At 42.2% G+C, this 6,271-nt stretch overlaps 1 pseudogene; it reads right to left on the reverse strand.

The window, feature by feature from the left end:
* Window positions 1-4,296: 4,296 nt before the first annotated feature.
* LOC143680538 (acidic leucine-rich nuclear phosphoprotein 32 family member B pseudogene) lies at window positions 4,297-5,934 on the reverse strand (annotated as a pseudogene).
* Between the last annotated feature and the right edge of the window lie 337 nt (window positions 5,935-6,271).

Below are 6,271 nucleotides of genomic sequence, written 5' to 3' on the forward strand. Positions count from 1 at the left end.
TGTTTTCTGCACAGGCCAAATAGGAGAGTTGAACAGGGATGTGGTGGGAATCACCACCCCTGCATCTTTCAAGTCCTTAAAAGTGGCAGTAATCTCTGCAATCCCTCCAGGAATACGGTATTGCTTTTGATTTACTATTTTGCTTGGTAGGGGCAGGTCTAGTGGCTTCCACTTGGCCTTTCCCACCATAATAGCCCTCACTGCACAAGTCAGAGAACCAACGTGGGGATTCTGCCAATTGCTCAGTATGTCTATGCCAATTATACATTCCGGAACTGGGGAAATAACTACAGGATGGGTCCGGGGGCCCACTGGACCCACTGCGAGACGGACCTGAGCTAAAACTCCATTGATCACCTGGCCTCCATAAGCCCCCACTCTGACTGGTGGTCCAAAGTGACGTTACTATTTTGCTTGGTAGGGGCAGGTCTAGTGGCTTCCACTTGGCCTTTCCCACCATAATAGCCCTCACTGCACAAGTCAGAGAACCAACGTGGGGATTCTGCCAATTGCTCAGTATGTCTATGCCAATTATACATTCCAGAACTGGGGAAATAACTACAGGATGGGTCTGGGGGCCCACTGGACCCACTGTGAGACGGACCTGAGCTAAAACTCCATTGATCACCTGGCCTCCATAAGCCCCCACTCTGACTGGTGGTCCAAAGTGACGTTTTGGGTCCCCTGGAATTAATGTCACTTCTGAACCAGTGTCTAATAAATCCCCGAAATATCTGATCATTTCCTTTTCCCCAATGCACAGTTACCCTGGTAAAAGGCCGTCGGTCTCCTTGGGGAAGACTTAGAGGAAGGTCAACAGTATAAATTTGTGGCAGTGTAACAGGTTTCTTCCCCATAGGGACCTGGCCTCCCCTTCATTCAAGGGGCTCAGGGTCTGTAATCTGTTTCAAGTCTGGAAATTGATTAAGGGGCCGTGACTCTGTGTTTTTGTAATTCAGGTTAGACTTCTGTTCCCTTGACCTAGAACTCTTTTGGTTATACAGCTCCAACAAGAATTTAGTAGACTGCCCTTCTATTGTATTTCTAGGCACCCCATGATTTACTAGCCAATGCCACAAATCTCTGCGTGTCATATAATTTTGATGCCTCCTTTGAGTTTGTTGTCTATTATAATACCCGCGTCTACCCTGTCTTTGGTGATTAAGTGCTGCCACCTGGCTTCTGCCAACTCGGGATCCTGTCATCCCCATTGTGTTTAAGGATTCCGGCTCAGTGACAGCAGTTCCTACAGTAATATCTGACCTACAGAGAAGTGCAACCACAGAACTCTTGAGGGATGATGGTGCTAGTCTCACAAACTTATTTCTCACTGTTCTGGTAAAAGGTGCATCCTCTGGACATTCCTGGGGTGTAAGAGCAGGCTTTGCATGATAAATCCACTCTAACATCCCAATCTCTCTAAGCCTCTGGATCCCCTCATCTACATTATACCAGGGCAGTTCTGGCATTTCAACCTCAGGTAATGTTGGCCACCTTTTGATCCATGTTTCAACCAACCACCCAAACAAGCTGTTAACACCTTTTCTAACTGCTCGAGCTATAACATTGAATGCAGAATCTCTGCTTAGTGGGCCCATATCAATAAATTCAGCCTGATCCAGCCTTATATTCCTCCCACCATTATCCCACACTCTTAAAATCCATTGCCACACATATTCCCCTGATTTCTGTCTATATAAATTGGAAAACTCACACAATTCTTTTGGAGTATAACGTACCTCCTCATGTGTGATACTTTGTACCTCACCTTTAGGGGCCTGTTGGGACTTTAGTCTAGTTATAGGTCTAGAAGAAATGAGGGGTGGTTGGGGTGGGTCATGAAAAGAATTAGAAATATCTTCCAAGCCATTTGCTTCAGGGCTTTCATTTGCAGTTTCATCTGGTGAAACAGGATTAATAACTCTAGGGCTAATCCCTTCAGGAGGAGGTTGGGTGGCCAAATCCTCAAGGCAGGCTGAAGGAGGGGCGGCTATGTCCTCAGGGCAGACTATTACACGGTTATCTAAAGAAGGCTCAGCATGATCTAGGGTTTCAACCTCACCCCCAACATCATTATCAATCCATATGTCACCATCCCATTTTTCAGGGTCCCACTCCTTTCCAATCAATGCCCTCACTTTAACGGCAGACACCATGCAAGACTGAGATTTCAGTTTATGTTGTAAAGTTGCTACTCTAACAATAAGATTATGAGTCTGATTTTCAGAGATCTCAAGTCTACGGCTACAGGAAATAAAATTTTCCTTCAGGATACTCATAGAAACCTCTACATCTTTCAGACGGCACTTAAGCTTCTTGTTTGAAGCCTTAAGCCCATCCCTTTCACCCTTTAATGTAGACAGTGTATCTAACAACAACCAACCAACATCTCTATAACTCTTATTTCTACAAAACTCTGTAAAGGTGTCAAAAACATTATCCCCCAGAGTCTGGCTTCGTACAAGCGAAGCATTAGGAGAATCGAATGATGATATTTTGACTATCTCCTTTGCCAACTCAGTCCATGGATTGGGAGTGTCATTCTGATTACGGGAATCAGAGTCCTTAGTGTCTCTGAGCCCAGTCAGAGTAGAAAACCATTCATAAAAACCCATTTTTAAGATTCCGTTTCTTAAGAACCACTCCTGGTACCAAGATGTATTAGTTAGGGTTCTCTAGAGAAACAGAATCAACAGGGAACACTTGCAAATATAAAATTTATGAAAGTGTCTCATGTGACCGTAGGAATGCAGAGTCCAAAATCCACAGGGCAGGCTGCGAAGCTGATGACTCCAATGGATGGCCTGGATGAACTCCACAGGAGAGGCTCACCAGCCAAAGCAGGAATGGAACCTGTCTCCTCTGAGTCCTCCTTAAAAGGCTTCCCATGATTGGATTTAGCATCACTAATTGCAGAAGACACTCCCCTTTGACTGATTACAAATGGAATCAGCTGTGGATGTAGCTGACGTGATAATGACCTAATCCTATGAAATGTCCTCATTGCAACAGACAGGCCAGCGCTTACCCAATCAGATGAACAGGTACCACAACTTGGCCAAGTTGACACCTGTCCCTAACCATGACAACACCCTTCTATAATTGTCTGCTTTTGAGTGCAGGGAGATTCTCTGCCTTATTTTAACCAATAGGATGTGAAAAGGGTGATAGGATGCCACTACTGTGATTATGCTACATTTTATAGCAACGGTGAAGGGATGTCACTTCCATAATTATGTTTTGTTATATAGACTCTAGAGTGTCTCTCTCAGTTGCTGACTTCTAAAAAAGGAATTATCCTGAACTCTTCAACTGCAAGAAAAATAACTCTGCTGATAACTTGATTGAGTTGGAATAGGGCCTGTAGTGCTTTGAAGCTATTTGTACCCCAAGAGAAACATTCTTAAAGTTAATGCATTCCCATGGGTGTCAGCAGGACCTTTTTTTTTTTTAATTACGAAAGGAAATGTATTTATTTAACAGGCATGAGTGAGCAATTACATTTCAAAACAGGTGTCTTACTAAAGACATGAAGCATGAAGTTTTTCCTTCAAATTTTTGGAGAAAAAAAAAACCTAACTTGTGTACTATTGCCTTAGGAAAGGGGGAGGGGAACAGTGAGATTGTAAGAGAAGGAACACAGTCAACTCAATAATAAATTTGAGAAAGCAAAGTTATTCCACTTTGAATTTACAAATATACATTAAAAAAGCAGAAGAGTTGCACTTATTGTTAAAATTTGGTACAGCTATCATCCCATTAAAATAAGTTGAAGTGGCTTTAAGCCACAAGCTGACCTGCTTTGGGGGCCCAGACTAGCTAGTCACAATTTTCACTTGAAAACTGTAAGTAGGACCTTGTTGTTGATGCTGTTGTTTGCTTGTTTTTTAAACAACCCCCCAAATGCTAAGATTTTATTTACAGAGCTTCTTTTTTGTACAGAAAGTAAAAATGCTGTTACAACCTCTGTGTAATGGGTAGCCATGGGTGGTTAGGAATCATTGGTCACAGCCATGTTACAGTAATTCTTGCATTAAAACATAACAACACTTGCAATTTTGTTGGGGTATGGTCCCCAAGTGGTAGATTTTATAGATAGGCTAAATGAAGGAAGGCAGAATGCAAGAGGAATGATTCTTTGATTCTTTGAGTACAGGTGGGTTTCCAGAGGTTTGTAGCGCAGTTACCTTTTTTTAAAACAAAACAGAACAAAGAAATTAAAAAAAACAGCTACCAAATCCAAGGAGGAAGTCCAACCAAAGCTGAATAGTTCCTTTTTGCAGATTATTTGGGGTCTTAGTCATCTTCTCCTTCATCCTGTCTCTCTCTTCCTTCTTCCCTTTCCCACTTTCTTCCTCCTCTTCATCTTCATCCTTATCCTTATCTTCTTAGTCTTCATCCATTTCTCCATCATGTCCAAGATCATCTTCATCCCCACTGATTTCTTCTTCATCTTCTTCCCCTCCTATGTCTTTGTTTTTATTTCCATCATCTTCATCATCAAAATCACTGTCCTCACCCTCCTTGTCCTCCTCCTCCTCTTATTCTCGTTCTTTCTCCTTCTCCTCCTCACCTACACCATCCACCTCGGCACCAGAGTCAAGGGCTTCCCAGTACTCTCAGTCATAGCCATCCAGATGGGTTAGCTGGGGAAGGAGACTTTGAAGACACTCACGGCAGTCGTTCAGGTTGGTGACCTCTCTGTGAAGCAGATCCAGGCTCTTCAGACAATCCAACTTTTTCAAAGGTTCCAACGTGCTGATATCTATCAGTTTACTCCCACTTAAGTTTAGATGTGTGATATTCAGAAGTTTTTCTTCTTACATGTCCAGACCTCCAAAGATTCTATTGTCACTGAGCTCAGGCTTTACATTCAGGTAGTTTGGAGAGATTTTAAACTAAAATCAAGCCTAGATTTATTAAGCTGAGGAACTCTAAGTCACTAATTTGTTTTGCCACTATCTAGAGCAAATTGTCGAATGGGCTGTGGAGTCTGGTTCCTCAGCTCCAGTTGGATCCTCCTCTTTCATGTCCATGGCTCTCTCTTGCCCTCTCTTCAAACTTAACTTCACAAGTGGGGTGAAGAGGGAAGAGGTGTCCAGACCTGCACTTCAGGGAAGGGTGCTAGTGGTGGTCATGCCCCTATGTATGGTTATATAGCTGCATACCACATCCCCATGAACAGCATCTTAAAAAATCATGCATTGATTATTTCACAGTTTCTATAGGTCACCAGAGCTCTGGGGCAGAGCTTTGATGGGTTCTGTGCAAGGCTGTAAAGGTGCTGAGTCATCTGGAGGCTTGAATGGGAGCTTACTAGTTTAAATGTTTGAGGCCAAGAGAATGTCCGAATCAAGTCATCAGGATGATGCTTTCTTCCTGCCAGTGATCCTTGGCTTCTCTGCCATATGGCAAGACACATGTCTCCTGGTCTTTCCCTTCTCTTCAGGGTTTTGTTGATTTCAGTTCCTTACTTCTTCTTTCACCCTCTCTCTCTTTGTATTAATTCTATTTATAAAGAATTCCAGTAATAGGATTAACAACCATCATAGAGGTGGGTCATACCTTAACTGAAGTAACCTCATGAAAAATCCTACCTACGGTGGCAGTAGTTAGAGCAACTTATTGCTCAGCTCCTTTTCCCTCCATGGTTTCTCTCCATTCTTTCAAATAACTTGGATCCAGAGGCTTTGATTGCTCACCCACCTCCAACCACCACCAGCACCCCTCCCCAAAGTGTAGGCCTGGCCACCTCTTCCCCCTCCACCTGCACCATGTGAAGTTAAGTCTGAAGAGAAGAGAAGGGAAGGGGAGCTGAGGAACTAGAGCATTTACAAAAGAAGAAAACTCCAGGAGAGTTTATCATTTTATTATACAGGTAAATAAATTACAGTGAATAAATAAATAATTATGCGATACCTGATCTTGTGACATTGTAGATGACAATCTCCTTCACCTTCTCCCCATTATTTGTACTCAGGACAAGATAAAGATCAGAGATTTTGACAGCAGTGAAAGGAAGAATAGTATGTTCATTGCTGATAAGGAATGAACGTGGAATCTTTTGGGAATTACAGTTCTGAGGATGATTATTATCTCAAAATGTTAGGTAGCTAAAATTAATCTTATTATTCTTTTTATTTGATAATTCTGTTATTATTAACAGGAGTAGTAATTCAAGCTAATTTAATGTCCAAAGTCATGAAGGATTTAGTCTTTGGTGATAGAAATAAGTAAATTAAACAAAAGAATTATGAAAATTCTTTATATA

Source organism: Tamandua tetradactyla, chromosome 4, assembly GCF_023851605.1.
Source record: "Tamandua tetradactyla isolate mTamTet1 chromosome 4, mTamTet1.pri, whole genome shotgun sequence".
NCBI lineage: Eukaryota > Metazoa > Chordata > Mammalia > Pilosa > Myrmecophagidae > Tamandua > Tamandua tetradactyla.